The 18248-nt window shown below is 35.2% G+C and overlaps 2 long non-coding RNA genes across 2 annotated transcripts in view; both read left to right on the top strand.

Moving 5' to 3' along the window:
• The window catches only part of LOC137653128 (uncharacterized), a 185872-nt gene that overhangs the window by 133559 nt on the left and 34065 nt on the right, over window positions 1–18248 (top strand). The window lies entirely within an intron of this gene.
• On the top strand, window positions 13534–14043 carry LOC137653126 (uncharacterized). The gene is made up of 2 exons (XR_011046395.1): window positions 13534–13689; window positions 13882–14043. It is a non-coding gene; the product is annotated as an uncharacterized lncRNA (long non-coding RNA).

Raw genomic sequence — 18248 nt, 5'->3', positions numbered from 1 at the left:
GGTGAATTTTTTCTCAATTATAATTCTAGCATTTACCTTTCTTAATAGCGTTATTTCACTTTGATTCATACAATACCATTAATTATTCTAATCTTTTTACGTAAAATCCATTATTCTTCTCACATGTTCCCTCGAAATTTTTTCCTCATTCAGACATTATCTTAAACATCTTGGCAACCAATCTTTCCACTTGATCCCACTACAACCTCGTTAACTTCTTAATTTCTCTCCTTATAGAGTCTACAGCAACATCCACTCTTATTCTCAATCTTGCTCTAACGGTGTCTAACCTCTACCCTTTTGTTTCATTCAACTCTACATCTCACTCTCAGGAGTTCAAAACAAATCTCCTAACTTTGTTTTTAAATCACCTGGTACAGTTGGCTTCATTAATTCCGGTACACTGATATCTCCTTTGCTTCTTATGTAGTGTACCGGAATAAATGAAGCCAACTGTATACCAACTTTCTTATTCGTAAAACCCAGGCGAGCACAGATTAACACTCGAAAACTCACTCTTCCACTTTACATATGTTTTTTTTTATTCACGAACTTATTTTTTTATAAACTCAAAAAAAAAAATAAATAAAAAAATAACACCCGTACAGGGATTAAAGTGTGACCATATTATGTTTGCGTTTGAAGGGATAATAATACAATTCCCATAAAATGTTCGTTAAGTTGCAATCTAGGCCTACGTCGTATTTTACTTTGTTTATTGCATGCTTCTATCATCGAGCTAGTGCACCTTTTTCAGTTTCATTCTAACCTAATTTTCTCGTTTTATAAATTTGTTTACGTGCAAACAAGCAATCGCTTTTCATATTTGCTGTCGAATATAATGACTTTTCTACATCACGCATTCTGTGATTCATACTTTTTATGTTTCAATATAATCTTATCTCTCGACGGATTGTAACAGGTGATTCTTAATCTCCATGGGAACAAATTAAACCAATTAGGTTTTAAGAAATTCCAGACAGGTGACCCATTTTTCTCATAGCCAATGGGATTATTTGTAGATTAAATGGATTTCACAGATCTCACGGAGTTTATTATTTATATGTTTAGGCGAGTTCAAAGACAAGGCGACTTTATGAAAAAAAAAAAAAAAATAGAAATAAGGCCTAAATTGAATGCCATTAGGCTTACTTTTGGAGCTGCCTTGATTTTTAGTAATTATGTGTTAATACTGAGATCATGTAAAAATATGTATGTATGAACTTTATATATTTGTATGTACAGTATGTGCGTACATAATCATACACATATATTTCAGTACGCCCATTCATTCCCTTTCGGGAGAGTGGTGTAGGTAGAGCACTCGGCCGTTTGTTAACAATCGTTGGGTCCTTTTTGTCTTTATTAACGTTTTAAGTATTTTTCACTTGGAGAGTTTTCTTAGTATAAATACTTGGCGTTCAATACCACTCTAAAGAAAAGGAGTTACGTTCCCCGACTCGCTTTAAAGGTGAACGCGACCTGTCCTGGTGGATTATGAAGTCTTTGTGGTTGGTGGGTGCTGATCGTAATCCGACAAATACTCTCCAAGTAATTTATGGCTGGTGAGCATTGGGCACTACTTTGGATAATTTGTTATTAAAATATACATTATCTTTCTTTTTAGAAACGTTTGAAAAAGAACATTGTGGTCATATAATTGTCTTTATCCATAACCATCAAATTATTCATGCTTTTTGTTGTTTTGTTTATAGAAACGTTTGAAAAACAACATCGTTCACATTTCATTTTCTTTATCCATTACCATCAAATTATTCGTGCTTTTTGTTGTTTTGTTTATAGAAACGTTTGAAAAACAACATCGTTCACATTTCATTTTCTTTATCCATAACCATCAAATGATTTATGATTTTTGTTGTTTTGTTTATAGAAACGTTTGAAAAACAACATCGTTCACATTTCATTTTCTCTATCCATAACCATCAAATGATTTATGCTTTTTGTTGTTTTGTTTATAGAAACGTTTGAAAAACAACATTGTTCACATTTAATTTTCTCTATCCATAACCATCAAATGATTTATGCTTTTTGTTGTTTTGTTTATAGAAACGTTTGAAAAACAACATCGTTCACATTTAATTTTCTCTATCCATAACCATCAAATGATTTATGCTTTTTGTTGTTTTGTTTATAGAAACGTTTGAAAAACAACATTGTTCACATTTAAGTTTCTCTATCCATAACCATCAAATGATTTATGCTTGTTATTAACGATGTATGCGAAACGTTGATATCAGTTAACGGTGTTTTTCTCTTTCATCCTCCGAGTGGAAAAAGGTGGCTGAAAAGTAACTTGACATTATTTGGTGTAATGGGAACTTTTTGTTTTGTTTTCTTACTTCCCTTTTCTTTGTGTGACATTTGAAATAAATGTTTATGTCAAGTGTCAGCGGTCACTTGTTACCGACTCTGAAAGCACATAAGCAAAGTGCCAGAGACATGCGTAAGCCGGTAGTGATAATTACTCATATGCGTAAAACAGCGTAAACTCCTGATTTCATTATGTGCAGTTCATCACTCCGAACAAGTAATTTGAGTACATTTTGAAAGTAGTACATTAATAAGCAATTCTCTCTCTCTCTCTCTCTCTCTCTCTCTCTCTCTCTCTCTCTCTCTCTCTCTCTCTCTCTCTCTCTCTCTGTGAGAGGAAGATCTTTAACAACGTATCTTGTTAGTTTGGTAGCGTATCCTGCTTTTTGCATTCTTGAATTATACTTCCCGTTCTTTGCTCCCATTCTTGTTTTGTCTTTATTTCTTTAATTGTTTGTTTATCTTTCTATTTTAAGATATAATCGTCTATTACGTAATAGTTTCTGCGCTAATATGTTTAGATATCCATCGATTTACTTATCAAAGGTTTATTCATCCATTATGTAATCATTTCTGCACTAACATATCTAATTAGCCATCAACTTACTTATCGAAGATTTATTCATCTATTATGTAATAATGTCTACACTAACAATTAATTATTCATCAACTTAGCAAGATGCATCCGTTAAGATTTCCACTACTTACAAAATGACACGCAATCTAACAATTCTTTCAGTGAAATAACAGAAGTAACAAACTTTTTTTTTTTTTCCCAAGACATTTTCCGTTTCATCAAGTCTTAAAAATTTTCCATCGTTACCGTTAGGGCGGCTCCTCAAAGAGCTCGAAGCGACAGCCCCGGATTAGACGATTAGTGTTAATGTGGAAACGCGGCCCATCGGGGCATGGGAAAAAACGCACGCTTATAGGCTACTCCCTGATTCATGACCGCAGTTTTACTGTACCGCCTTTGTCGAGGGGCGCCGCGTTTAAGGTCAAACTTGCTCTCTGGGAGGTAAGTGAGGTCAGGTGGGATTGTGGTGGCTTCCTAGAGGTTGGTCATTCACAGGTTAATGATAATTCAAGAGGTAGCCTAAGTTTCAGTTGTCTCGTGTCACTGTTCATCTATTCTTCCTTGTTTCAACTTTTAAAGGGACATTTAAACCGTGTATGATTTAGATCAACTTGACTGACTTTCAACTTCGAAGCTGACATTGAAGCTATGTATAATACAAAACTTGACTGATTCTCAACTTATGAGGCTCAATACTACACAGTATTCTAGAAGTTTTGTTCCAGCTGTTACCAAGTTGTGGAATGATCTTCCTAATCGGGTAGTTGAATCGGTAGAACTTCAAAAGTTCAAAGTTGGAGCAAATGTTTTTATGTTGACCAGGCTGACATGAGTCTTTTTATAGTTTATATATGACATATCTGTTTTTGACGTTTTTAATAGTTTATATAGGACATATCTGTTTTGACGTTATCACTGTTTTTAGAATGATTTATTGTTAATTCATTCTCATCATTTATTTACTTCCTTATTTCCTTTCCTCACTGGGCTATTTTTCCCCGTTGGAGCCCTTGGGCTTATAGCATCTTGCTTTTCCAACTAGGGTTGTAGCTTGGCTAGTAATAATAATAATAATAATAATAATAATAATAATAATAATAATAAACTGACATTTAAATCGTGTATAGGTTATTTCAATATGACAAATCTACATAAATTGAGTTATACTACTGGTAACTGAAGAAATTGATTTTTTTTTTTACTTTGCATAATGAGAACACATCAGTGGATATTTTGGAACTACTTTTGACTATTGGGAATTTCACTTACTTGGAGATAATTGATTGACTTATTTTGTTCCGGGCGTTGCTAAGAATCGCAAGTGGTATTTTGAAAGCGAACTTAAGGAATTCTCTCTCTCTCTCTCTCTCTCTCTCTCTCTCTCTCTCTCTCTCTCTCTCTCTCTCTCTCTCTCTCTCTCTGACAAAATGTGCACAAGAAAAAATCATCCTTTTGTTTGGAAGAGATTTTTAAAAAGTATTTGGAATCAACTATATTAAGTCTTATTAAATCTATTTTGGTAGGTGAAAAATATATACAATTAATTTTATATGGTTGTGATATTGTTGTGTGTGGGCTCCTAGCACAAACTCATACACACACACACACATATATATACATATGTATATATATATATATATATATATATATATATATATATATATATATATATATATATATATATATATATATATATATATATATAAGTTAGCTATGTATGATAAATGATTCAGGATACATCTCTAACGATAAATAATATCGTTAAGTAATTCCATGGTAATTGGAAATAAAATAAGATCAAAATAATTAATCTTCCATTTTATAAAAATAGTAAATATATGAAACCCAGTGAAGATAAATACTGGAATTATTGAATCGATAAAAGAATACTTCGAAGGAAAAGATGGGAAATAAAGAAAATAGAAAATGGCTAATATAACAGCCACCACCGTGAAAACGTTTACGGTAACCGTGCGGATCTGACGGTGAAGAAGCCATTGTGCGCCGATTGTACTACGTGTTAATAGCTGATTAAGAGATCTCCCGGAACCATTGGCTTTTACTGATGGGTGGGGTGATGGGAGGTGGGTGTGATTGTAATCTTGTGTCTGAAGGGGGCGGGGATCGTTATACGGTTAATGGGACTTCTGTGCTTTCCGTGAATGAATGATTGTTAATCATAACATTCGGTAACTCCCACATTTCTAGTAGTGATGTAAACTACTGTAGGCTGTATTTCACCTTACATGGAAGATTTTGAAATCAGAATGTGTAAATCATATTTAAAAGAGAGAGAGAGAGAGAGAGAGAGAGAGAGAGAGAGAGAGAGAGAGAGAGAGAGAGAGAGAGAGAGAGAGATTTTGATTGATTGATTGGTTCATTCATTCATTCATTATTCCAAAGGATATTATGCTATTATCACACTAAGGCAGATATTTAAAGCAGAATGTGTACTAAGAATGGTTAGTTCAAACGTACGAACGAACTAGAGAGAGAGAGAGAGAGAGAGAGAGAGAGATTTAATCTAATCGTCGAAAGCATTGTATAAACGTACTTCCGGTCTGAACAAAAGGCGTGATAAGTCGGAAGACGGGGAGAAGGAACTTACGGTAATAATGAAAGGGGTGCCTCACTCAATGGACAGAAGAAAAGAACGGGGACACGAACGGAAGAGACGGAAGATGTCGGAGAAGAGGAGGAGGAGGAGGAGGAGGAAGAGGAGGGGAGGGGTAGACCCCAAGGTAGACCCCACTTAGACCCCACTTAGACCCCACTTCCTCTTATTAGATAGATTCCCTAGGAAACATTTTTCCGTGTTTTGAGCTTTGAAGGAATGCTGAGTTGTCGGTTCGGGATTATTAAGTAAATATTGGGAAATTAATGTCAAGTTGTAAGTGAAAAGTAAGATGATTTCTTTACGATATATTTAAATGAAATATTGATAGATGAATAATATACTTACTTTGTTTAAATTGCAGAAATATACGTGTGGGGTTTTTATTATTATCATTGGCGTTGCAGCTATTGTTTATGTTGTTTGTTGTTCATCGGTTATTATTGTTATTATTATTATTATTATTATTATTATTATTATTTTTGTTGTTGTTGTTGTTGTTGTTACTGGAAGCCAAGCTGCAACCCTAATCTGAAAAAAGTCTAATAAAGCTCCAATAATGAAGGCAACCCAGCACACGGAAAAATTATACACAAAGAATAAACTTTGAAATAAAAATGACCCAAGTACCTCTTGGATGTCAGAAAAAGTCGTTATCAATTACATTAAACCTTAGAAATATAGATATAAAACACATTTACTATTAAAATAATTTTCTGCATCATATCCTCTTTTCTTGTTTTATTTCATCCTGGGTATTTTCTCCAGGCTTGCAGGACTGGTCATTTTTCAGACCCCATTTGACCAGATTGTCACTTGTTCTGGCCGCTCCAGCATATGGACAACTCTGACTTAGTGCCAATGAAAGATTGCTTCAGTGGTTAGTAAGTGCCAATGAAAGATCGCTTCAATGTTTAGTTAGTGCCAAGGAAAGATCGCTTCAATGGTTAGTTAGTGCCAATGAAAGATAGCTTCAATGGTTATTTAGTGCCAATGAAAGATCGCTTCAATGGTTAGTTAGTGTCAAAGAAAGATCGCTTCAAAGGTTGGTTAGTGCCAAAGAAAGATCGCTTCAATGGTTATTTAGTGCCAATGAAAGATCGCTTCAATGATTAGTTAGTGCCAATGAAAGATCGCTTCAAAGGTTGGTTGGTGCCAAAGAAAGATCGCTTCAATGGTTATTTAGTGCCAATGAAAGATCGCTTCAATGATTAGTTAGTGCCAATGAAAGATCGCTTCAAAGGTTGGTTGGTACCAAAGAAAGATCGCTTCAATGGTTATTTAGTGCCAATGAAAGATCGCTTCAGGGGTAAGTTAGTGTTAAGGAAATAACGCTTCAGTGGTTGACTCTTTGGCTCGATAAGCTATGATAATGATTTCATCCCGGCGAATATTAAAACTCAGACCGAGTTCAAAATCTCCTCTCGTTACCTGCCTCTTGTAAAGCTTCGTTCAGAACCTCAATGATTGTTTGCCACCTTGTTTCATACTTGTAAAGCTGAGGAAGTTCCGGTGGCTGCGATGAGTTCGGATAAGCAGTGTTCTTGATAACGAAAGTGTCACGAAGGTCCGATTTCGTTTGCCATATCAGATAAGAATAGTCGCTGGTGTTGTTAGGAAAATTTCTAATCTCTCTGTTAAGTAGGCCTCCTGACCATCCCTTGAAAAGAATTGTCTTTTTTTTTGCATCCAGAAGAGGTCTTACGTGTTTTTTGCTCTCAAATAATGGCCTGCTGTATTCATTTTTTGCTCTCAAATAAGGACCTAGTGGTTTTTACAGTATGCTCTCAGTAAAGTTCTTAATGGTTTTTACAGTATGCTCTCAGTAAAGGTCGTACTGGTTTTTACAGTATGCTCTCGGTAAAGGTCCTAGTGGTTTTTATAACATGCTCTCAGTGAAGGTCTTACTGTTTTTTGCTGTATGCTCTCAGTAAAGGTCCTAGTGGTTTTTGCAGTATGCTCCCAGTAAAGGTCCAAGTGGTTTTTACAGTATGCTTTTAGTAAAGATCCTAGTGGTTTTTATAGTAAGCTCTCGATACAGTTCTTAGTGGTTTTTACAGTATGCTCTCAGTAAAGGTCGTACTGGTTTTTACAGTATGCTCTCGGTAAAGGTCCTAGTGGTTTTTACAGTATGCTTTTAGTAAAGGTCCAAGTGGTTTTTACAGTATGCTCCCAGTAGAAGTCTTAGTGGTTTTTACAGTATGCTCTCAGTAAAGTTCTCAGTGGTTTTTATAGTAAGCTCTTGATAAAGATCTTAGTGGCTTTTACAGTATGCTCTCAGTAAAGGTTGTACTGGTTTTTATAATATGCTCTCGGTAAAGGTCCTAGTGGTTTTGATAGTATGTACTGGTTTTTACAGTATGCTCTTGGTAAAGGTCCTAGTGGTTTTTATAGCATGGTCTCAGTAAAGGTCGTACTGGTTTTTACAGTATGCTCTCAGTAAAGATCTTAGTGGTTTTTACAGTATGCTCCCAGTAAAGTTCCCTGTGGTTTTTACAGCATGCTCTCAGTAAAGGTCCTAGTGGTTTTTATTGCATGCTCTCGGTAAAGGTCCTACTGGTTTTTACAGTATGCTCTCAGTAAAGGTCCTACTGGTTTTTACAGTATGCTCTCAGTAAAGGTCCTACTGGTTTTTACAGTATGCTCTCAGTAAAGGTCCTACTGGTTTTGACAGTATGCTCTCGGTAAAGATCCCAGTGGTTTTTATGGTATGCTCCCAGTAAAGGTCATACTGGTTTTTACAGTAGGCTCTCGGTAAAGGTCCTAGTGGTTTTTATAGTATGCTCTCAGTAAAAGTCGTACTGGTTTTTACTTTATGCTCTCGGTAAAAATCCTAGTGGTTTTTTATAGCATGCTCTTAGTAAAGGTCATACTGGTTTTTACAGTATGCTTTCAGTAAAGGTCCGTGTGGTTTTTACAGTATGCTCTTAGTAAAGGTCCTACTGGTTTTTACAGTATGCTCTCAGTAAAGGTCCTACCGGTTTTTACAGTATGCTCTCAGTAAAGGTCCTACTGGTTTTTACAGTATGCTCTCAGTAAAGGTCCTACTGGATTTTACAGTATGCTCCCAGTAAATGTCATACTGTTTTTTACAGTAGGCTCTCGGTAAAGGTCCTAGTGGTTTTTATAGTATGCTCTCAGTAAAAGTCGTACTGGTTTTTACTTTATGCTCTCGGTAAAAATCCTAGTGGTTTTTTATAGCATGCTCTTAGTAAAGGTCATACTGGTTTTTACAGTATGCTTTCAGTAAAGGTCCGTGTGGTTTTTACAGTATGCTCTTAGTAAAGGTCCTACTGGTTTTTACAGTATGCTCTCAGTAAAGGTCCTACCGGTTTTTACAGTATGCTCTCAGTAAAGGTCCTACTGGTTTTTACAGTATGCTCTCAGTAAAGGTCCTACTGGTTTTTACAGTATGCTCTCAGTAAAGGTCCTACTGGTTTTGACAGTATGCTCTCGGTAAAGATCCCAGTGGTTTTTATGGTATGCTCGCAGTAAAGGTCATACTGGTTTTTACAGTAGGCTCTCGGTAAAGGTCCTAGTGGTTTTTACAGTATGCTCTCAGTAAAGGTCCTACTGGTTTTTACAGTATGCTCTCAGTAAAGGTCCTACTGGTTTTGACAGTATGCTCTCGGTAAAGATCCCAGTGGTTTTTATGGTATGCTCCCAGTAAAGGTCATACTGGTTTTTACAGTAGGCTCTCGGTAAAGGTCCTAGTGGTTTTTATAGTATGCTCTCAGTAAAAGTCGTACTGGTTTTTACTTTATGCTCTCGGTAAAAATCCTAGTGGTTTTTTATAGCATGCTCTTAGTAAAGGTCATACTGGTTTTTACAGTATGCTTTCAGTAAAGGTCCGTGTGGTTTTTACAGTATGCTCTTAGTAAAGGTCCTACTGGTTTTTACAGTATGCTCTCAGTAAAGGTCCTACCGGTTTTTACAGTATGCTCTCAGTAAAGGTCCTACTGGTTTTTACAGTATGCTCTCAGTAAAGGTCCTACTGGATTTTACAGTATGCTCCCAGTAAATGTCATACTGTTTTTTACAGTAGGCTCTCGGTAAAGGTCCTAGTGGTTTTTATAGTATGCTCTCAGTAAAAGTCGTACTGGTTTTTACTTTATGCTCTCGGTAAAAATCCTAGTGGTTTTTATAGCATGCTCTCAGTAAAGGTCATACTGGTTTTTACAGTATGCTTTCAGTAAAGGTCCGTGTGGTTTTTACATTATGCTCTCAGTGAAGATCCTACTGGTTTTTACATTATGCTCTCAGTAAAGGTCCTACTGGTTTTTACAGTATGCTCTCAGTAAAGGTCCTACTGGTTTTGACAGTATGCTCTCGGTAAAGATCCCAGTGGTTTTTATGGTATGCTCGCAGTAAAGGTCATACTGGTTTTTACAGTAGGCTCTCGGTAAAGGTCCTAGTGGTTTTTATAGTATGCTCTCAGTAAAAGTCGTACTGGTTTTTACTTTATGCTCTCGGTAAAAATCCTAGTGGTTTTTATAGCATGCTCTCAGTAAAGGTCCTACTGGTTTTTACAGTATGCTTTCAGTAAAGGTCCGTGTGGTTTTTACATTATGCTCTCAGTAAAGGTCCTGCTGGTTTTTACAGTATGCTCTCAGTAAAGATCCTACTGGTTTTTACAGTATGCTCTCAGTAAAGGTCGAACTGGTTTTTACAGTATGCTCTTAGTAAAGATCCTACTGGTTTTTACAGTATGCTCTCAGTAAAGGTCCTACTGGTTTTTACAGTATGCTCTCAGTAAAGGTCTTACTGGTTTTTACAGTATGCTCTCAGTAAAGGTCCTACTGGTTTTTACAGTATGCTCTCAGTAAAGGTCCTACTGGTTTTTACAGTATGCTCCCAGTAAAGGTCATACTGGTTTTTACAGTAGGCTCTCGGTAAAGGTCCTAGTGGTGTTTATAGTATGCTCTCAGTAAAAGTCGTACTGGTTTTTACTTTATGCTCTCGGTAAAAATCCTAGTGGTTTTTATAGCATGCTCTCAGTAAAGGTCATACTGGTTTTTACAGTATGCTTTCAGTAAAGGTCCGTGTGGTTTTTACATTATGCTCTCAGTGAAGATCCTACCGGTTTTTACAGTATGCTCTCAGTAAAGGTCCTACTGGTTTTTACAGTATGCTCTCAGTAAAGGTCCTACTGGTTTTTACAGTATGCTCTCAGTAAAGGTCCTACTGGTTTTGACAGTATGCTCTCGGTAAAGATCCCAGTGGTTTTTATGGTATGCTCCCAGTAAAGGTCATACTGGTTTTTACTGTAGGCTCTCGGTAAAGGTCCTAGTGGTTTTTATAGTATGCTCTCAGTAAAAGTCGTACTGGTTTTTACTTTATGCTCTCGGTAAAAATCCTAGTGGTTTTTATAGCATGCTCTCAGTAAAGGTCATACTGGTTTTTACAGTATGCTTTCAGTAAAGGTCCGTGTGGTTTTTACATTATGCTCTCAGTAAAGGTCCTACTGGTTTTTACATTATGCTCTCAGTAAAGATCCTACTGGTTTTTACAGTATGCTCTCAGTAAAGGTCGAACTGGTTTTTACAGTATGCTCTTAGTAAAGATCCTACTGGTTTTTACAGTATGCTCTCAGTAAAGGTCCTACTGGTTCTTACATTATGCTCTCAGTAAATTTCCTACTGGTTTTTATAGCATGCTCTCAGTATAGGTCGTACTGGTTTTTACAATATGCTCTCAGTAAAGGTCGTACTGGTTTTTACAGTATGCTCTCAGTAAAGGTCCTACTGGTTATTATAGTATGCTCTCAGTAACGGTCCTACTGGTTTTTACAGTATGCTCTCAGTAAAGGTCCTACTGGTTTTTATAGTATGCTCCCAGTAACGGTCCTACTGGTTTTCGTGCTGTCATAAATTCCTGTTTTTTTTCTGCTCTCAAATAAGGTCTTACTGATTTATACCGTATGCTCTTAATGATTTTTGTGCTTGCAAAAAAATTTCTTATAGTTTTTTTCTGTCCTAAAAAATGGTCCTCCTGTTTGTTCTGCGCTCAGAATGGTCCTAGTAATTTCTCATCTCTCAGAAAAGTTTCTGAGTTTTTCTTTCTCAATAAAGGCTATAATGGTTTTTCTGTTCTCAAAAGAGGTCGCAATTTCCCCTCACTCAAAATAAGTCTTACTGTGTTTTCTGCTCTGAAAAAAATTACAACCAATTTCTCTTCTCTCAAAGAAGTTCATGGTGGTTTTTCTGTTCTAAAATAAATGTCTTACTAATTTCTCTCTTGTCAAAAAAGACCTCACTGTTTTTTTTTTCTGTTCTAAAATAAATGTCTTAGTAATTTATCTCTTGTCGAAAAAGACCTCACTGTTTTATTTTTTTATTTTTTTTTTTGCTTTCAAAAGAATATATTTCTTTTCTCTCAGAAAAGGTGCTATTGGTATTCTGCTCCCATAAAAAAGATCTGTGATAGGAAATGAGTTTGGATTAAATAATTTGAGCATAAAATTCCCTTCTTTGTAAAGAAATCTATTCCATTTTTAAGAATTTCATTAAAAAAAAAACCTTGATCTATAATTTTCTTTATGAAAATAAACAAAGGAAATCACGACATTCACACATTGGAAGTCGCGTGAGTAAGTAAGCGAGCAGGTGCATGTAGGGTCAGCTGGGCAGGGACTAGCGAGGGCATGACAGGTCATTAATTGTGAGGTCGTTAGCGCTACCCGTTGTTCTCGCTGCCTGTGGGTCTAATCTCCCGAAGGTGTGTATTGATGGGAGAAAATGTTTACAAGGACACCGCTGGGAAGAGTCCGCCTTCGGGGGCACAGGAAGCGCAGGGGATAAGGAGATTAGATATGAGAGAGAGAGAGAGAGAGAGAGAGAGAGAGAGAGAGAGAGAGAGAGAGAGAGAGAGGGAGCTGTAAAATCACATGGGCTGTAAAAGATATGTAATATGGAAGAATGATGGAAAATTTGAGAGAGAGAGAGAGAGAGAGAGAGAGAGAGAGAGAGAGAGAGAGAGAGAGAGAGAGAGAGGCTGTAAAATCACACGTGTTGTGAAACATACAGGTATGTAATATGGAAGAATGATGGAACATGGAGAGAGAGAGAGAGAGAGAGAGAAAGAGAGAGAGAGAGAGAGAGAGAGAGTAAGGGGAACTGTAAGATCACATGCGCTGTAAAAGATATATATTTTAGAAGAATGATGGAATAAGGAGAGAGAGAGAGAGAGAGAGAGAGAGAGGAACTGTGAGATCACATGCTCTGTAGAAGATACATATTAATGGAAGAATGAGGAAATAAGAAGAAAAGAATTGAAACTATGAATTTGTTAAGTTGCCCTAGAACAATGTCAGTAATATTCGTAAGGGTTCTTATACCTGTTCGACGAAGTTTTGAGCGATACTTTTTAAGTGACGGTCGTTTTCAGCGAAACTATTTGAGCCATGAGGAGTTTCAAGATTTAGATAACTAGCAGTTTAAATACCTCTAAAAGCGATAAGATAATATTGGTATTTAGCGGGAAATTAAATTGAACATTTTAAAATCAATGGACTAATGTTTCATATTGTGAGGACGTGTAATTCATCGGCTTTTTATTTGATATTGATTATTTATACATTTACCCATCATGGAAATAATTTTATTAAAGCATGGACGAGACGAAATTACAATGGACAAGGCAACTGTGAGCACTATTACTTGGCGATGTGAAGCATACAACTGCAAAGAACGATTGAAGACAACTTTAGATTACAGAAATGACAAACTGACATGGAAAAGATTAAATATAAATTTGTGATCGTTTCCGAAAAGACACTTGATCGAGCACGACGTATACCTCAGGATGCAGTGGTTAAAATTTTAAAGATTTAAAGGCCGCTCATGAATAGCAGAGGCCAGGGACAGTGACGTTGCCCTAGCAAGCAGGATAATGCCCTAGAGACTGACCATATATACTTATGATCAGCGCCCAAGCCCCTCTCTACCTAAGCTAGGACCAGGGAGGGTCATGCAATGGCTGCTGATGACTCAGCAGGTTGTGTAAGGGAATTTCATGTTAGTAACGCAATCTATTGATTGGTTTTGAAGTTACCGTATTTGCGAAGTTTCTGTTAACGATTTTATCCTTGTATTTTCAGTTTCATAATAGACTTTGAAAGATAAATTTTGTATTTTCTTTAGTCACGTTATAATCACCTAGCCGTGCAGTAAGTGGATTAACTACCTGTGTTTATATGGAATATTGTTATATCAGTTTTGTGAAATGTGTTAATCTTTAAAATTTTTGTCTTTAAAAGTGTATTTAAAATTGTTTAAGTGCATATTTAATTAAGTTTTTACGAATTGTTATTAATCATAAGTGTAGTTAAATTTCACAAGGTATGTTCTTTCGTTTTCAGCTAGGGTAATCCTCGACCCTTGGGGAAACAGTGCACGACCTTAAGCAATCCCGAACCAAGAGATGCACTTTTTATAAATACTCTAACTATAATCACAGGTTCCCGCTGTTACATCGAAGCATACGTTATATAGGTGACTCTGAATCCGAAATCCAAATTGGTTTGTTATTTAGCGTATGATAAATGTCAGAGACCCATGAACAGTGACTTGTGTTATGTTCTGTGTTGTAAGGTTTATTTTTCTCGAGCAATTGTTGAGGTATTTATTCGTAACAAGACCTTTGGTGATTTATTATTTTTGTAATGGATATTAAAAGGGTGTCAGACAGATAAGTTAATTGATATTTTTGTTCGTCATTTGTTTATTTCTTTATTTCAGTATTATATCTTTCAATTTCATAATCCATAGTGGTGTTAATAAATTATAAATTGTAATTAAACTTTATTTCTAAATTTCTGAATTTGTTTTACCATACCTAATCACAAATAAGCAGTGCTATCTTTACCAGGGAAAAACGTCTAAGGAATTCCCTGACAGGTTGCATCAAGGATTATTGTGACAGGAACAAAAGAAGTCAACGGACATTGTTATTCCCGATTCATATCGCCTAACTTTTAGCAAAGATTTTTTTTTTCAATTATATGACAGTGGAATTGTTGATTGTAATCGCCTCATCATTTTTGGTACTGTTTTTTTATAATGTGGTTATTGATTATATTTCTTTTAATAACCTTTGTCAAACTCTTGATATATCTTGTTTATGTATATTTTTACACTTGAATAGTGTTATAAAGTTGAATTTATATATTTTTTTTTATCAAAGATAGCGGTTAATGTTTATATTTCTTTTACTTACTTTTGTCAAACTCTCATTACTATTTATTTTAAATCTCTTTATAATACCTGTTGGCGAAATAACATTCGACTAAAATTAATATTAGAATGGTAAGTCGCTGAATCTCTCATTCGCTCTTAATGTATCACTTTAAATGAACTTCGCTTAATTGGCTTCGCTTAAAAATACAGCTGTGAAATTGATGTCGCTCAAACCACAGTCATTACAGATACGACTGGCTCAAACGATTAGCAACGTTTCGTAGGTAGGCCTACATGTTGGGCATATACTGCTATTCGTGATTAGGTAAACGAATTAACACTTGACTTGCTTAAATTGAAGAACAAATAGTGCCATTCATGTAAATATTATACATAAGAAGACGTTGTGCTTAAATCTTTCTTTAAAAAATGGTATAGTGAAACATTTCACCGCATTTATCAACAACGTAAATCTTGATATTTAATTATTTCAATAAAAAAACCAATGAGGTCTTTTTTGACAAAAGAGAAATTAGTAAGACATTAATTTTAGAACAGAAAACCCACCATGACCTTGTTTGAGAGAAGAGAAGTTAGTTGTAAATTTTTAAGGGCAGAAAACACATGCTCAAGAAATAATGTCATCTGCATAAATCTCTCTCTTTGGAATAATTCCATTCGTATATTCGTCTTGTGTTTTGGGGGCTATGGCTTACAATCTTCTGGAGAAAAGCTCCCGGCAATCTTAAAGCAAGCTAGCGTCTTGGTTCCTCTTACTTCAAATTGGCAATACCTGATTATGTGTAGAACACTGTCCTTTGGGTTTTTATATCGTTGTTTTCCTCCCGTGATTTGAACTTAATTTTTATTTGAATCCATTTTATATATATATATCCCAACCTTCTTTTCCTACCTGTACTTTTTAATCATCTCATATTGGAAACGTCCTAGCCTGGACTAGGGTTCAAACTCCGCTCAAGCTCGATAGTTTCTTGTAGTGTCAGCACCCTCACCATCCTTGCAAACTAAGGATGAAGGAGCCTATAGTTCTACTTACCGAGTCATCAGCAGCCATTGTCTGGCCTTCCCTGGTCCTAGCTGGGGTGGAGAGGGTGCTGGACGCTGATCATATTTATATATATGGTCATTCTTTAGGGCATTTCCTTGCTAGGATATTGTCACTGTCCCTTGCCTCTGCCATTCATGAGTAACCTTTAAACTTTGAATAGTAACTCATCCTCTTTAGTGGCCATGATCTACCCATCTGAACACCACATCATTCAACTACTGTATTAACGAAAGAGGAACCAGTTCTCCGGTTCTTGGGCCATTCATAGAAGACCTTGGAAAGTGCAATGACAATCTATGTATAGTTAACATGATTTATATTTATCTATACTTAAAAGCTCTGGTATTCTTTCCTTTGTGTTATCCTGCGTTGGTATAGGATAGCTTTTGCTAAAAAGTGGAGTGAGACGTATTTGGGTTTCGACATCTTTTTTTTTTTTTTTTTTTTTTTTTTTTTTTTTTTTTTTTTTAAGGTATATGTCATAACTATTTTCATTGGCCTTTTTATGAAGGATTTTGTAGTGACAGGATTTCTGGTGGTCCTGAGTAAGAAGGAAAGCTGAATATTGATTATCTGTTTTGATAATTAAAATCTCGATTGATGTTATTGGATGGTTAAACCGGACTTATACAACTCAGGCTGTTATTCTCAATATACATTTAAGCATCCTCCAAGTGATTTTAATCTTTATAAACCAACTCTGGCAAAATCTTAGAGTTTACAAAATTCTGAACCGTAGCTATTTCCGTCCATTTTGAATGAGTATATATATACCGGTATCTCATTAAAAGATGGAATCCTGAAGTGATATCACTTACCTGAAGCCTTGGAAACTTACACGGACAATTAACCTAATCCAATTAATTTATTATGGTGGATTACCATCTAAAGTTTATTTGAAATGTAGGCCTACTTTATATCGACATTAAAGTGCCATTGGGACTGAATTTTGTTTTTAGAGAAGGTAGCCCTCACGATAGCCATGCACATATAGGCTGAAACATCTGTCAATTGATAACAATGAATATGATAGGGTAGCAACAATTTTCAGTTTTTTCGTTTGCCTCTGATGTTAAATATATGGGAAATTAGAGAAGTTTTGTCTTTGGAAAATTATACACAATACGGTAAGAACATTCGGTAAGAATATGCAGTGGGATAGACTAGGCCTATATACAGTACACATATATGAACATACACATTAAGTATATATATATATATATATATATATATATATATATATATATATGTATATATATATATATATATAATTTATATATACATATATATACACATCTATGTTTATATATATATATGTATATATATATATTTATATATATACATATATATATTATATATATACAGTATATATACACGGTATATATATGTATTTATATATATATATATATATATATATATATATATATATATATATAGAAAGAGAGAGAGAGAGAGAGAGAGAGAGAGTATATATATATATATACACTTATACATATACATATATATATATAGTATATATATATATATATATATATATATATATATATATATACACTTATATATATATATATATATATATATATATATATATATATATATAGGTAGTAGGTTGGCTAGGGCACCAGCTGCCCGTTGAAACACTACCGCTAGAGAGTTATGGGGTTCTTTGACTGGCCAGACAATACTGCATTGCACCCTTCTCTCTGGCTACGGTTTATTTTTCCTTTGCCTACGTATACACCGAATAATCTGACCTATTCCTTACAAATTCTCCTCTGTCCTCATACACCTGACAACACTTACATTACTAAACAATTCCTCTTCATCCAAGGGGTTAACTACTGCACTGTAATTGTTCAGTTGCTGCTCTCCTCTTGGTAAGGGTAGAAGAGACTCTTAAGCTATGGTAAGCAGCTCTTCTAGGAGAAGGACACTCCAAAATCAAACCATTGTTCTCTAGTTTTGGGTAGTGCCATAGCCTCTGTACCATGGTCTTCCACTATATTGAGTTAGAGTTCTCTTGCTTGAGGGTACACTCGGGCACACTATTTTATCTTATTTCTCTTCCTCTTGCGTTGTTAAAGTTGTTATAGTTTATATAGGAGATATTTATTTTGGTGGTGTTCTTAAAATCTTTTATTTTTTCTTGTTTCCTTTCCTCACTGGGCTACTTTTCCCTGTTGGAGCCCTTGGGCTTATAGCATCTTGCTTTTGCAACTATGGTTGCAGCTTCGCTAGTAATAATAATAATAATAATAATAATAATAATGATAATATATATATATATATATATATATATATATATATATATATATATATATATATATATATATATCAAGATATTTTCCGCGAATGCAGTCTTTGGAAGACAAAAATATTGATTTTGGTCAGACTGTTGACTGACATTTTATCGGATATCTGAAAGTTTCTGTTATTTTATTTTAACGTTTTTAACAGGCATAGCTTTAATGAATAACGTTT

The sequence above is a fragment of the Palaemon carinicauda genome, chromosome 14 (assembly GCF_036898095.1).
Source record: "Palaemon carinicauda isolate YSFRI2023 chromosome 14, ASM3689809v2, whole genome shotgun sequence".
Lineage (NCBI taxonomy): Eukaryota > Metazoa > Arthropoda > Malacostraca > Decapoda > Palaemonidae > Palaemon > Palaemon carinicauda.
The sequence above is the reverse complement of the archived record's forward strand: the minus strand, read 5'-3'. Positions and strand labels throughout refer to the sequence as shown.